Genomic DNA, 16,999 nt, shown 5'->3' with positions numbered 1-16,999 from the left:
GATTCTGTGGAACAAGCTGAATTCGAACTTGGAACACTCAGGTCGCTAGCCTGTGTTATTAACCACCTGACCTTCACAGAACGCTTTATTTAAGGACTTGTGACATAACAGATATAAGTAATAAGTTTTAAGTGACCGTCTTCTGGAGGTTGAAGGTTCGATCCCCAGTACTGATGATACTAAGAATACAATTACGAATTATGTTTAAGTAAAGGGTTTCGTTCAAAATTCAGATACCCATATTCGACATAAAGATTGCCGAGGTGTACAAGATACATCAGAGGTTACATCGGCCAAAACGTTGAGAATAACATCCAAAATGAAAACAATAGTCCGAATAATAGAAATTTTCAATCCTCATCTAGAAAAATTGCAAAACATTTTATCATCAATCTTTGGTGTTGATTTGGTGTCTTTGTGAAAATTCGAGTTGTAATCATTTCGAAAGTTGCAATGCTTAGAATAATTGCCAACATCAGGTGGAATACTTCAACAAGTGGATGAATCTTTTAACCCTCCAGAATTGTGGGGGCTGCTGCGTTATTTCATGTAGCATGTCCTGAGCAAGTATAGCCTGGCGGCGCCCATCCCTCTCCCAGCTTCAAACCGTATACAGCATCTGATATTACCAAATAGTCACCCCTTTTTATACTGATCAGGCTCAACGTTGCTTAACTTTGGTGATCTAATAGAAACCGGTGTGTCAATGTGATTATGTCGTATATACTACAATATAGACTTTAAATCATATAGACCATTAATTTGCTTGCAAACTTTAAAAGTACCACTGATATTTTCCTGAAGGAGTCGTACGATTGCAGTGTTGGTTTCCATTCAGGGCATAAAGCCGAGCCACTGACATTAATTGGGATTTCAGTAACTATGAGAGTTGTAGGAATGTCCATTTTGTCATTTGGGATTTCTTTGCATTCCAGGAGGTTTGGGAGTGGTACGTTGGTTTCCCCATTGAGTGACTTCATCTGGAAACATATTAGAGATATTCTCTTTGTGACCTCTATTATAATAAACTAAATGCTGAGTGAATATATGACGTAATCGAGATCGCAGGTACCAAATGCAAAAACCAAATTCTTCTGCTTTATTTGTTACAAGTGACAAAACGAAAATATCATCTTCTGAAAATCACGTGAATTGATCAAGCAGTTTTATTTTTAAACTTGTGGAGGTACCCGGTCTTACCGGTCGTAAAACACACTTACATATATTTTAATTCATGCAGATTTCGTATTTATTATTACAGAGCCAATTCTCTATTGAATATTATATATATATATATATATATATATATATATATATATATATATATATATATATGAGAGAGAGAGAGAGTATTGATTTCAAAAGTTATAAAAAATGACTTGTGTGACATCAGCTACAATCGAAACCAAAACATTTAGTGCTCCAGCCGCGTCCCCTCATTTTGTGCTCGAGTCATGTTCCCTACCATTTCAGCTAACCTGACAAATATACAAGAAAGATTTAAAATTAAACCACTACAAGCTATGATTGAATTTGCGCATGTATAAAACTAATAAAAAATATCTCAGCAAGTTGAAATAAACATTTTGCATCTCACTTTGCTGACATATTTCTGTACATATTATTCATCCATCCAAACAAAGATTTTACTCGTTATAGACCATCCTTAGTGTATGATTACCATTTCCTGTTAATTTGAGTGTTATGTGATCAGTAGTTTGAGAATTTATCAGTTAAATGCACATATACATACATACATACATACATAAAAAAAAATTTCCTTCAGTCTTGACAGACTATGGATACCCATTGTAAGGGTGCCTGTGCGTGAAATTTTTTGCGGCAAGAATTGCGCAATCTCCAACCACCTCTTCTGAGTCAACATTGTTGAATACCAGTGGCAAGTGGAGGTTCAGGATGACTGGAAACAATGCCGAGATAAATGGAAAGCACATACAGTGCCTAAAATTCCCAAATGGTCACCCATCTGGTACTAACCAGGCTCAACGTTGCTTAACTTCGGTGATCTGACAGGAACCGGTGTGTCAACGTGATTATGTCGTACGTACGTACATACATACATACATACATACATACATACATACATCTACTGTTTTATTAATATAGATAATTGAAATGTTCAGGTTTGTATTAAACGTTTATATTATCAACAATGTTTCTTATATACATATACACACACACACATATATATATATATATATATATATATATGACATAATTCCCTCCTCTCTGAGTTAAGTTTTAGTTAATAACACTAAAATAATATATTCTGAATGCAATTTAAAATAGTTAAAAAATACGCAAGTTTATCTACATCAAAACTCAATAACCTACAATCAATAATATTACCTATTAAACCAGTAATATTTTAAATAATTCTATTTTAACTACTACTAAAATTTTACTCTTAACTAAACAAATATGAAAATCCTTTTGGCGACCTTCTATAACAATGGTTCTGAACTTTTTTTGTTCAGATCGCAAACCCTGTACACTATGGATTATTTATTTATATATTAGTGATGGGACGATTCCAATATTTTTCCCAATTCCGATACAATTACCGATTCCGATTCTTTATAAATCTCTAAATATTTAAATATAATGTTATTTTTCCCCGATTACTGTAAAAACACACGTTAAAATCTGCATATATTTTCTCGAACATAAAAAGTCCTTTGAAAAAAGATTTCTTGAAAATTTTGGAAATTTTACAACACCTACTATTTTCTGCAACAGATTATGTTGGTAAATAAATTAACCACATAGTAGTATACATTTTTATTTATATAAATATTTTGGTTACATATGGGCATACATTTATTTATATAAATATTTTAGCTACATATGTGCATACATATTTATATAAATATTTTGGCTACATATGTGCATACATATTTCGGCTACGACCTTATTCAAGCTATTAAGTCACTGACAGAAGATTCTGAAAAGACAAACTGTTATGTTGTAAATTCTGTTGCAAAGTAAAATGAAAGTAAAAATGAAAAAAAAAAGTAGGAAATAGAAAACGGGTTTTAATTCAAATAATGGCAGTTAGTATAAAATGATTACTAATTATATATTAACTTTGATCTATACTTTTTTGCTGATTTATTTTTTCCGCCCCCTTTTTTTTTTTTTTTTTTAATTACATTTTCACTCCAAACAAGACACATTGATCACGGACATAAGCTACTAAGGTACTATGTAGGAAGTTGGGCAGCAAGAGGTCTGTTCACATTACACTTGAACTTCTGCATGCCAGTACAGTTGGAGAAGCAGGGACCCAAAAGGGTGTTCCAAAGTTTAGCAGTTCTTAGGAAGAAACTACTGGAGTAGAAAGCTTTTTTACATTTAGGGATCTCTACTGTGAAGGGGTGGGATTTAGCTGTTTGTCGGGTTTGTTGGGGGGGGGTTATATCGAGGGGGTACAAGTGCTTGTAGTTCGTCGGAGCATCCACCATTAAAATACTTGTAGAACAGGCAGAGGGATGCAACATTTCATTGATGGGACAGAGGCTGAAGCTTAGATGACTGTTCAGGACCTATCATGTTGGCGACTCTCTTTTGAGCCCTGTCTAGGAGCGAGAGACTATTAGCAGATGCATCAGCTCAAATGTGACAACAACACTCCATACATGGGCGAATGGTGGCCTTATAGAGGTACAGGATACTTTCAGGTGTTAGTTTTCTAGCACGGTAGAGAGAACCTATCTTCTTTGCAGCAGTCCTGGCAATGCTCTCAATGTAACTGTTTCAACTCCTGTTCTCTGTGAACTAAAAGATTTCTTAAATTTGGGAAATTTCACAACACAACACCTACCATCTTGTGTGATGCAATATATTGGTAAATAAGCACATTATAATTGAAAATTATTAAAAAATTCTTCAATATTTTCTTTAGTTTACTTCAATGTTTCCACATAAAACTGCATTGTGATAGTGTAGGGGAAATCGTAACTTCTCTGAATAGCATGTGTGCGCTTTGCAAGGTTCAGTCGCTTGATAAGAAAAAGAAAAACGTCGACTTGCAGTTGCTTTTGTACTTGACGATCACATCTGATTAATGCAGACTTTTGCCGTTTCTATGCAAATGTGACTATATCGAGCGCATAAAAGGAACCGTGGAGAGAACGGGAGGTCGAGTTGGAAGAAGGTGTTACGGAGACGGACACGTGCAACAGACTGTTTAAGTTAATTAGAAAAACTGTGGGCGGAAAATATCACACAACTTTATTGAAACAAACTTTCTCCGTTCAAAAAACGGTATAATTAAACAGACGATTCCTTTTATTTTTAACAATGTTTGCTTTAATGAAAAAAAAAACGCTGCCTAAATGCACACAATTCAAAGAAATAATGTGTAAACGTTAATGAATATAAATATACTAGCAGGCCGCCCGTCTTTGCCCGGTCGTAAGATACGCTTAAATATATTTTATTTCATGCAGATGATGTATTTATTATTATGGAGATAATTCTCTATCGATTATTTTATTGAACGTAATATATAGTAGTGATATCGAAACATTATAAACCTGTAAGGAAGGTATATACAATTTTAATTATCCGACGAGGAGTTCAAATAAACAAGAAAAGCCTTATTCCATGGAGTTTCGAAGAATGCTATTCGTCTCACCAGAGGGTAGAGGTTTGCAGAATATATAATAAATTTTGCATTGAAGGAACAATATGAAATTAATCATACTTGCATTAAAAAAGTTATTTAACAGTGAGTGAGACAGTTTATTTATATATATGCGACTTTGTTCGTGTGTGTGACTTCGTTTCTTATAGACTCCGAAACAGTTCAACAGATTTTCTTTAAAATTTACAGAACTTTAGTGTATAAGTCTGGGAGTGATCTTAGTTAAGTTTCGTCTCGGAATAATAATTATGGATAATCGAATCTGTTATTTTAATTTATCTATAATCGGTAAAGCCATTTTTTCCACGTCGTTGCTTAGCAACAATGATAGAACAACGGGCCGTGAAAATTTTACTGTGGGTAAGTTGATAGTGTTTTTTGTTTTTTTTTTTTGTTTTTTTTGTTGCTGTTGTTTTTGTTTGTTTTGTTTTTTTTTGCATTCTGTAGGTTCAAACCTCGCACGTAAATTTCTTAATTTTTTTTTTTTTTTCATTAACTGCAAAGAATTGTATAAGACTTACGTGTTGTTTTGCATGACGTGGTCTGTAGATTCAAACCCCGCACATAATTTTGTTAACTGGAAAGAAGTTTATATAAAATAATTTTATAAAAGAAACAGTAGGTTCTCTAACGCGCAATGTAGAATAACATATATTTTGGACTAAGTTACTGCATGGAAGCATGTGAAGCTTGCTCCCGGGTGATTTCACGGATTTCGATGACAATAAAAATATAGGAGTGTGAAATATTCGTTGATCATCATTCAATGCCGGCAACGTCGAGTCTCCTTGCTAGTATATATATATATATATATATATATATATATATATATATATATATTCACCAGTTCTCCCTTTTTTAAAAGATGAAATCGTCCGATCGTTTAAGACAAAATTCAAGCAAGGGCACAAGGTTCACAGTGTTTTATAATTACATAAATATAATGAATAAATAATAAAGTTGTAAATGTTACCTGGGTCATGTCATATTAAATAAAAACAGTGAACTTAAATTCTATAGTGGAATTTCAATATAAAATAGGAAAAGAATGAGTCCTACTCTTGTTATTTTATTTAATCTGGAGAAATTTGAATCGGATTTTCCTTGCCGTTTCATGCAACCTTATTCTTTTTTTTTTTTTTTTTTTTTTTTTTTTTTTTTTTTTTTTTGTGTGTGTGAATTGTGTGACTTCGTGGTTTTTTGTATCAAGAAAAATTCTCAGAAATTCCCTTAATGGTTGGACGTGGGAGAAAGAGAATTAGCTAGTGTTGAGAAACTTCTGGGAAAGTAATATCTTAACTGATGATCAAATGAATAAAAAAAGAATACTAAAAGAAGTCCCGCGCGTCCCAAAAGCAAACCCAATTAAATAATAAAAGTAAAAAAAAAAAAATAATAAAAAAAATACCTTTTCTATTAGACATCTATAATCAGGTGTGTTATTTGGTGAATTTCTGATTTCGTGAATGGAGGACTCGCATAAATTAGCTAATCAGACGAGAGGCGTCCTTTATCTGTTGTCCCCTTTATTTAAAGTTGTTCAAATCTGGGAAGAAAAATATAAAAAGAAAAAAAAAAAAAAAGATCCTAATTTTTCATTCATTCTTAGATGCATCCTTACATCTGTGCGAGAGGTTCGGTCTGTTGTTCTATCTGGCTTCAGTTTGAAATAGCATTTCACGTGCAGATTGAATGAACGTATCTCTTTTTAAAATTGCATCCAAGCGTATCTATTGCATCCAAGCGTCTGTCTGTCTGATTAAATTGCATCCAAGCGTCTGTCTGTCTGATTAAATTTGTGGTTTCCAACCATTGTGCTGTGGCACATTAATGTGCCACATAATGATTACTGTTGTGCTGTAAAGAGATTATATAAGTGGAAGCCATTTTAATTTCATTTTGTTTTATAAACGCATTTAATTTCTTAATCATGATGACACGGCTTATTGGATGACTTTTGGATTTCTAATATAAAAGAGTATCCAACTCTAAATAAAAAAGAAAAACATCAAAATTTTAATGCAATTCGCAACTTCATACTTATGTGAAATGGGATTTTCTTACCTAAACAGCATTAAAAATTTTAAAAAAAAAAATTGAAAGACTAAAACATATTGGAGAAAAGTTAAGAGCGTTTCTCTCACACATCTGCCCATATATACTGCAGCAATAGTTAAAAAAAAAAATACCAGGCACAACTGTTTTACTAACATTAAACATTATTATTCTATAGCAGATATTGAATACAAGATATGTGGATTCATGTGAATTAAAAATTCTTTTTATATAATTTTTTTTTTATTATCATTTTATTGCAAAAAGGTTTTGAGTAGTTTTTGTGATAGGTGTATAATAAACTCTGAAAAACTCAAGTGTGCCGCCATGTAAAAAAGGTTGGGAACCATTGATTAAATGAATGTATATTAGAAATTCTCATTCTTTCTTTCACATTGGATGCTGATGGTTCATTGAAGTCTGCTCTATCCTTATTTTCATGGCTTCAATCTATGATTCCCCCCCCCGTAAAACATTCGCACTCGTCTAGCTACAACCACTGTCAACAATTTTCCCTACTTTGTGTCTAAAACTAAAAGAAAATTCCCTGAGCAAAGTTTTTTTTTTCCCACAACTGCCCACCGATGAAACAATACCACAGAGCTGCTTTCCAGCTGACTATAACATAGTTGGTTTCAAGTCCAATGTAAACAAGTACTTGATGATCCATCCTCTTAAATAATCAAATTTCACTCAAGTTCCACCATTACTGATCATCACGGTGTTGTCTCACTGGCCACCTGACACTCATTAATCCTTCTCCCCGTGTGAGCTTTGGTGATTTTGAAGTGAGGAAAACAAAAAGTTTGTTTCGGATGTATTTTGTAAAGTTTTTATACTTTTATTTCTCTTTATAATCCAGATTTCAGCAATTAAAACTTGCTGATTATTATTTCTATACAACTAGAATGTGTCATCTTTGGTTGCAAAAGAAACTGCAATAGTAGGTATTTATTTGCTTCTCCACGAAAGCACAACGTAACACAAGGTCGTTTTTAATGTGTGTTTGGAGAGGGGGGACCAACTCCTCCAAAAAGGCCCCTCTAGAAGTAGGCAAAAATAAAAATTGCCTTAGCATAGAAGGGTTCACCCTCCATTGACTAAGAACAAATTAACTTGAGTAGCATCAGAACAAATACTAGACTCTGATCCTGGCCTTAGCATTAAGAAACGGCAAATCTTTCAAATATTATCAATTTCTGGGTAGACGTGTGAGTGTGTGTGTGTGTGTGTGTGTGTTAGAAGAATACCCGTCCCATGACGGGTAAAATTAATTTCTCGAACAAAACTTTGGCACCACTTTTATGTTCTTTTAGAAAGATTAAAACCAAGCTACAATGATCTTAAAACTTATGTCTAAAATATTGGTTCCAATTTAAATTTTTGAATGGGAGATTGTGTTAATATTATTGGATAATTCTTTGTATACGAGAAATTCTTTAAATTTTAAAAATGAAATAAAATTCACTGAGATTTTTCTTTTTTTAGATAACATATTTGATATCAAAAATTTATTTAGAATGTTTTTGTTTTATTCTACAAATTGGGGGGGGGGGACATGCCGAAAGCCTTATGAAAGAAAAGGGAAAGAGAATATTAAGTGTAGAATTCAGAATATGTATAGAACGTTAGCAAGAATTGTTTGCAAATCATTAAATCGTATCATTTTATGTGATGAAAACTAAATTATTTCAACAAAAAATAATCTTGAGTTTTTTTTTTAGTAATTGGGTGATGACTTGATAAGCAATTGCTCATGTCATTGGATTTTTGAAAAAAAAAATGTTTCCCATGCCAACTCTAAACCGTATTTAGTATATATATATATATATATATATATATATATATATATATATATATATATACACAGAAGTGAACGTGTGTGTCTGTGTACATTTTCCTACGCAATAACTCTGTCAATTTTCAGTCTACAGACTCAAAATTTGATATATGGAGTACTGAGATTTTGGAAAATCTTTGTAATCCAGTTTTGGCCAGAAATTTGTCTGTTAATGGGTCAAAGTTCAACGATTCGACCTTTGAGAACTCTACCAAACTCCTCCGCCTATTTTGGGTCTAAACACTTGAACTTTTAGATATAGATTCCTTAGACATGGATCTAATTTAATAACTTGATTTGAGCCCAAAACAATAAATGTTAAGGGGTCATAATAGGGGTCAAATTTTAAAAAGTTGACCGCTTTTTTTTTTTTTTTTTTTCAGCATACACCTCCAAGCACCCGGGCAATGCCGGGCTAAAATGCCAGTACATATATATATATATATATATATATATATATATATATATATATATATATATTACAGCTAATGATTGTCTCTTCATGAACTCAAATCTAGTTCGTAGAATGCGATGGTTACATTTTGGCTGTATGTTTTTTTAAATATGACTGGCCACCGCCTGTCACCGTTGGATTTTAGCAGAATATCGTTCAGGAAACAAAAATGGATATTACTTTAAAAACAAATGCAGATAAGGATTTAAAATTTCGAATCAGATTGAGAAAATCCGGAAGAAAATCTATTAATATACAGATTAAAATCCATGGTATGTCGTCTGTTTTATCTGCATCATAATGTCACCTACTATATATATATGTATACATACATGCACTGGAAAAAATATGACCAGTTTGGTCTTCCATTCAGCTTAAGTTAGATTACTTGAATAAAGAGAGAGAGAGAGATAGAGACGCAAATGAGATGGATATATACGATATGTTATAAGAGGGAGTTCAAACATACATTGAGAGAAGGTGAGAGTAATTATAGTAAGAGATGGATTACATTTGAGTGAATCTATTAATTAGAACAACTAAAATGATTAATTTTCAGATATAACTAATTCTAAAACCAAAGAACATTGTAACATACATAAAATCCAGAAATAATTATTAAGTTTACAAATCAAAGCTTTTGTAAATTTAAAGGGAATATAAATATTAAATTAATGAAAATTGTAACCTGCATTTGAAGCGTTGCATATTATTAATTGCGGACTATTATTCTCATCTTTCGTGATTGTTGTTTCACAACGTTTCGCCCAACTATTCCTCTGGCCTTCGTCAGGTGGTAACTGCGACGGGATAGGAACTCTGAATCTCCTAACTGCATTCTCAGCAATTACTGCCATTCATAGTTGTTGTCGTCTCACCACGTTTTGGCCAAGTAAGCCTTTGAGTAGGATTGAAACCGCTATCTCCAGACAATGCTCACTTCTTTGGTTTTCATACATAAAGTAAATTTCACAGTGTATAAGGATTATTTGATACTGCAGATATTCATAATCGACCCTGTTTCCAAAAAAGGGGAGATATAACGTATGAGAAATATTTAAAATCAAATCTTCCCTTGCTGTTATTTCAGATCATTTGAAATCATAGCAGAAAGTTTTAGTCTCCCCTCTATCAAGGCCAGAGATTTGGGGGAAATATCAGATGTTGTCTAAAGAAGCTTTGAATAAAAAAAATGCAAAAATAAAAATAAAGAATGCAGTTTAAATTCCCGGAAGGAAAAAATATATTAACTTTAACCTATCGCAGACTTAGCACCTACATAATCCGACTTCTAAAATGTTTATAATGACCAAAGAGAATTCATTTATATAAGGATGGAAAAAAAAAAAGCCTTTACTAAAATTGTTAAATAGAAATAGACTTAGCATTTGCATGAGTCGATTTCGTAAAAGTCTTCAATTTTAAAACAGAATGAGGATGAAAAGAGAAAACCTTAACTATTTTCTTTTAAATAGAAAACGGGGATCATCAGCTGCTTACCATGTAGCTGTTTCGGAGATTTAAAAACAGGACAGCTGTTTAATACATGGCTCTCCAGTGGATAATACCACTTCCCCAATAAAAAAATGTAAAATAATACGGTTACTATTTTTACTAATATATGAAAAAAAAATAGATGAATTAAATAATAAAATAGAAAAAGAAAAACTATTAATAGGTAAATTTAGGATTACAAGATCCATTCTGCGACATGTTAACTAGCATATAAATGCTATGAGAATAAAAATGCATAAAAGCTTAAGTACCTTAGGTACTAGAAAGGCATATATATATATATATATATATATATATATATATATATATAATTTTTTTTTGGGGGGGGTACGAAATTTATATATTGCAATTATGAAGGGAAGACATGTTTTGATATAAATGATTAAAAGTGTAGGGGAAAAAATGAGAGGCCAGCTGACTGGTTTCGCCCTCACTCTTCTAGAGTTGAATCGAGTTTTCTTTTTATTCATGAAAGCAATAGAAACACACAAGGAAAAATATACGTTCAAAATAAAGTGTACCAACAGAGAAAAAAATAAGAGAAACATTTTATACCTAAAATTACAATGAAACAATATCCTAGAAGCTAATCGCGTTCAAGTCTAAATTCCTTCTGTTTACAAAGAGGTTTCTTCAAATTAACGTGAACGTTCTCTCTCTCTCTCTCTCTCTCTCTCTCTCTCTCTCTCTCTCTCATACATATATATATATAGATATATATATATATATATTATACTTAATAGTAAGTTACCTTCTAATGATTTGCCATGAATTTAGTCTGAAGAGAAAAGTATGAATTTTCGAAACTCCATGGATTAAGCAAAAATATTTACTGTATTCGGTGTTTTCGACCATTTGATGATCCAATAAATTTTGTAAATTTGTTTTGCATCATTCAGATTCCTTCATATAAATACTAGCAGGCCACTCAACGTTGCCCGGTCGTAAAATACGCTTAAATACGATATTTCAATTCATACAGATTACATATTGAACTAAATATATAGTAATGAGATCAAAACTAAAAAGAATTATATGTATGATTTCGGTGCCATCAGCTGGAATCGAAGCCAAAACACAACTCTCCATCCTCATTTCTTAACCTCTGAGCCTGCGCCCACCTCTCTCTCCCTCTCCCTCCCTCCTTCTCTCTCTCCCTCCTTCTCTCTCCTTCTCTCCCTCCTTCTCTCTCCTTCTCTCCCTCCTTCTCTCTCCCTCTCTCCCTCCCTCTCCCTCCCTCTCTCTCTCCCTCCCTCTCTCTCTCCCTCTCTCCCTCAAAAAACATTCACCTGTCATCTCATTTTTTTTTAAATATGGAATCGCCCGATCGTTAAAGGCAAGATCCAAGCAAGGATGTAAGGCCCACACAGTTTTATAATTATATATATATGTGTGTGTTACATAAAAACATAAGTTGTTTTTTTTTTATTTATTTATGTATCTTTTTATACCGTTACCATTGTTTTCATACACTTGCGCGCGATCTTTGAAGTCGAAGTTACTATTCGTTATCATTCCCCATTTTTTTTTTTTTTTTTTTTTTTTTAGTAATTCTTACAACCCAGTAATTTTAAATATGTGTGTTGCAGACATAAAATAAATATTGTATATATGAAAATAAAAATCATTTGAGGGGGGGGGGATTTCTGAATAAGTTTATTTAAAAGATATTAATCATTATTTTCAATCAAAAATATATTTAAATATTCAGAAATAATTACAAACTTCAAGTTATTATAATTCGACATTAAAATATTTAAGATTTTTAAAAACAATATTTTTCCATGAAAATTGCGAAGTGTTTATTGATTAATTGACAATGAAACAGGCAGACATTTTGCATTCAAGTTAAGAAAAAGTACCAACAGCATAATAGCCTCAAACCAGTATTTAGAGAATAGGTTTAATGAAATTAATATCTTTAATGGAATAATTATGGTTCTAGCAGACCTCGGCCACAAACACGCATTCAAATTGATGTTATCTTTATTCCAGAGCTCATTTAAACCGTAGCTCCTTGGAGAGATGCTCCCTAGTGGAATCATCATCTCACACAAAGTGCAACAATTTTTCGGAGGACATCCTCATAAAAAAATTGCTTTAAAGTTCATAGGAAGCTCCAGGATATTGTAAGGGATTTTTTTTTTTTTTTTAGGATATTAGAATTATTTCATTCTTTTCATTTTTTATTTATTCTTTTAGAAAAATACTGTGCTGAATTTTTGTTATTTTAAACATGAATATTTTTTATCTAGTTTGATATTGTGAATAAAAATAAATTTTACAATAAAAAGTCAACCTCCTCTCTGATGAAGATAAATGTGTATTTGTTTATAAATAAATATAAATTCGTCCTGTCACACAAAAGTTAGTCAGTAAAAAGTGTGCATTTCTGCTTGCTAAACTGAAAAAACTCGGTCTTTCTCAAAAAAATTATTTCTCATATAAATTGACTTGTCTTAACTTCCATTAATATTAGAAGACAAATTCTCAAATTTTCAAGAAGTTAAAATAAGATCAACTTATTACATATGACAGCAGCATTCAATATGGGTGAGTTGAACTGACTTCCTCCAAAAGAGGAAGTGTCCAGGGAATATCAAATTCATAAGTGGTCCCCAATTGCATGTATATCCCAATCAGGGGAGATGACGATGTTAGGCTTTTGCCTTTCCTCTTACAGGAAGGTGTTAACGTCTACCTACATACAGCGCCTGGTATTCTCAAATGTTCACCCATCTGGTACTGACCAGGCTCAACATAAATTTGTCGACAAACCATTAATACCAACTTTTGATTAACCAAATAGAAATTTATCAGCAAAATTGGAGTTTGAGTAGATATTTTCTCAATGTTTTCGGCTAAATTCTCCAGAATAACCATACAATATTAATCCTGCACACTGATAAAAAGAAATGAGAATGCTAGGGAATAAAAAAATCATATCTGAGCTGCTGCATCTACCACAAATCGATTAATTGCCTGCTCTAGTTGGGGACTCACCACAGTGCACCAGTAAGAAGTTTCACATGCATGCCTGCAGTGACTTAGTCTGCAATACATTGTAGTTTACATTGCACTGTAGAGAACCTACTGTTGATTTTATAAATTATTTTATATAATGGCTTGAATTAAAGTTCAAAACGCAAAAGTCGAGTATCATGGTTCAATTGTGCTCTACACAGAAAAATTAATTTCGAATACGCCCCTGTCATATCAAAGAATCTACTGTGTGTTTTATATACTTAGCCTTTCTACTTGTGCGGTAATAAAAACTTCTCAAACGCACTTATATTAGGCTGTATGAGGTGTTAATTTTAGTCAAAATCGCCTGTTTCTTCTTTCATCAGATTTTTTTTTTTTTTATCGATACTTATCGAGGACAAATCCTATCTAAGAACACTTCCAGGCACATAAAGCACATTTGTGTTTAATTTTAAACAAAAAATCGATCCAGCTGTTAAGGAGTCTATAGGGAACGAACTCACACATACACACACACACACAAAGTTTCTTTTATATAATAGTACTAATGTCATAGATAAAAAAAAATATATGGGAATAAAATCTCTATCGCTATTATTAGTAGCGATAGAGATTTTATTTCTATATATATTTTTTAAATCTATGATATTATTGACTTATGAAGTGCCTTAAATAAGTTTCCAGACTTTTTTGTACAGGCATTTAAAATTTTCATTATGAAATGACTGACCAATTTTTGTGATTTCAGGTTCGAATGAACAGCTACAGCAGGAATTGGAATACGCCCTACCAAAGCTTGATTGTCACAATTGGTGAATTTCAAAAATGCAAGCTGTACATAAGGACACTTTAAAAGAATGAAATGCAATAAAATTGTGTTTTAAACTTGGAAAATGCCACAGAAACGTACGGAAGGTTTCAGATTGCTTTTGGGCCATTTTGCATGAATTGAGCATCAGATTTTAAGTGGCATAAGAGATTCAAGGAAGGCAGGGATGAGGAGAGGTGTGGAGAAGTAAGGAGGTCAGAACACCAGAGTTGATTGGCCAAATAAATAATTTCATGGATAAGGATCATTATGTGTCTATAGAGACAATAAGCACACAGTTTGATGTCGGTGTGGGAACTGTACACAGAATTATTTGTAAGAAACTGAAGATGCGGAAGATTTGCACAAATGTACCAGTCCACAACTCCATCCTTGTCACAGACTATTTGTACCAAGATGAGCATCAAAACAGTCCCTCACCCTCCCTATATTCCAGACCTTGTTCCCTGTGACATTTGGTTATTCCCTAAGCTCAAGGAAAACCTTAGAGGCTGTCGTTATGAGACAATTGAGGAAATGAAAGAGGCTGTAACGAGGGTCAGTGACATGCTCACACGAGAGGGCTTCCATGGGGCCTTCCAGAAGTTCTTGCAACAGTGCAACAAGTGCATTGCAGCCAGAAGAGATTACTTCAAAGGGGACTAAAGTTTTGTGTGTACTATCAATAATAGTACTCTTATGGAATAAGACAGGAAACTTATTGAAGGCACCTCATTCACCAAATTTCACATTAAGCAATTTTGTATTTTCACTTTTATTACCTTTCTAGTATCTATACGCCATTACACAAAATTGCTGCCCCTCCACACACAAAAAAAAATGTCTATGCATAAAATGATAAAAACATGTCTAAATAATCGCACTCATTGAGAGTAAAATACACATATTAGGCGTGAATGTCTGATGACATTAAATTGGAGAGCATTTGTAATTACCCAAGAGAAGTAAAAATTGGAAATTAGTCATTTTCAAAGACGTTTTTTTTTTTTTTTTTTTAATTATTTTTATTGAAATTTCACGTTTATCTATTTTACAGATGTTTTTCATATTTGATCGGCAAAAAAATTGACATTAATTTTTTCGCATCTTTTGAATAAGCATTTAAGCATTATTTCGAATTGGACGACAAAAGTTCCGCTAACTTCGAACGAAATTTCATTAAGTGAATTTTATAATAGAAAAAAATATATTGATTAAAAATTGCATCATAATTTCATGTAGTTTGGGTCAAAAAGTTAGATAGAGATGAATTTTATACTTTTATATTTTACGAAAAAGAAAATTAATTTCTGCTATGCGTATCGTAAATTAAGAAGTACTTTGGGATTTTCTTTATTTCTTTTTTTTTTTTTATTTATTATTCAATATTATTTCAACTAAGCTTAAATGTTGGTTAAAATAAAGTTTTACCTCAAGCTGTTTAACCTTTTAAAACTATCTATAAAAAAGAAAACCTTTGTCCTAATATATATATATATATATATATATATAAGCAATGTTGAGCCTGGTCAGTACTAAAATGGGTGACCATTTGGGAATTCCAGGTGCTGCATGTGCTCTCCGCTTATCTCGGCATTGTTTAGTCAGTCTTGGGCCTCTCCCTTGCCTCTGAACCCAAATAGTGCTGATTCAGGAGAGGCGTGGTTATGGATTGTGCAACCTTTGTCTCAGGATTACATGCACAGCTACCCTTACAGGGTTGTCCATTGTCTCTTGAGACTGAACGGATGCGTCAAGATATATAAAGTAGCATTGTCTCATGTGTGTGGAAAGGTCTTTACCAAATTATGTCAAGAGCAATTGACCTCTCTCCCACAGAAGAGACGTTGCGAGCCTATCCTTGTTTTATCGTTATTTCCATGGCAGGTGCTCGTCTGAACTCCAATCTCTGGTCCCCCCTCGCCAATCTTTCACGAAAAACACCCGTCTAGCTGAATCCGCTGTGAAAAATTTCCCCCACTCTTTATCTGTGCCTAAATCAAAACGCGGAATCCATGAACAAAGCTTCTTTCTTAGAACTGCACGCCTGTGGAACTCTGTTCCGTCTGCCTGCTTCCCACCGGACTGCAACTTGGATGTGTTCAAGTCCAACGTTAACAAATTCCTAATGAACCGCCCCCTTAAGTAAACACTTCATCAAATCTCCACACTAACGTAATGTACTTGCAATAACCCTTATCCCTGAGTGACTTCCGGGCCTGTGTAAAAAAAAAAAAAAAAAAAAATTGCTGTCAACTTTTGGCCTACAGGCGTGAAACTTGATATAAAGGGAATTTGGACCTGTAGAAAAAATTCGATTTGGTTTTTTAGCCGGTAAAAATAGTTGCTAAGGGGTCAAGTTTTTTTGTTTTTTTTAAATTGGAACATGGCAGGTATAGTCAACTAAACATTACTTTTCTGCATGCACATATACCTTTAACAACATTAAGTTTTTATATGCTTAGTGACTGAGCTCAGATGGTAACAAATAAGACTGGAAAGCTACATCTGGTTTCGATCCTAGCTGATGGCACCTACCCAAGTCATATTTGTTGGGTTTTTTTTTTTGGGGGGGGGGTTATTACTTTTGTAATCTCTACTATACATTGGGTACAATGTAATAACCAATATAGTATAGGCTTTATAATAATAAATACGAAAGCTGCATAAATT

General features: G+C 33.0%; 1 protein-coding gene and 1 pseudogene across 1 annotated transcript in view; one reads left to right on the top strand and one right to left on the bottom strand.

Annotated features, from left to right (window-relative positions):
- The window catches only part of LOC145277787 (uncharacterized), a 330,110-nt gene that overhangs the window by 50,420 nt on the left and 262,691 nt on the right, over window positions 1-16,999 (top strand). The gene's annotated exons all lie outside the window — the stretch shown is intronic.
- On the bottom strand, window positions 1,951-2,067 carry LOC145283652 (5S ribosomal RNA; annotated as a pseudogene).

This window comes from Euprymna scolopes, chromosome 1 (assembly GCF_053919585.1).
Source record: "Euprymna scolopes isolate OS-2025 chromosome 1, ASM5391958v1, whole genome shotgun sequence".
In the NCBI taxonomy this organism is placed as follows: domain Eukaryota; kingdom Metazoa; phylum Mollusca; class Cephalopoda; order Sepiida; family Sepiolidae; genus Euprymna; species Euprymna scolopes.
The sequence above is the reverse complement of the archived record's forward strand: the minus strand, read 5'-3'. Positions and strand labels throughout refer to the sequence as shown.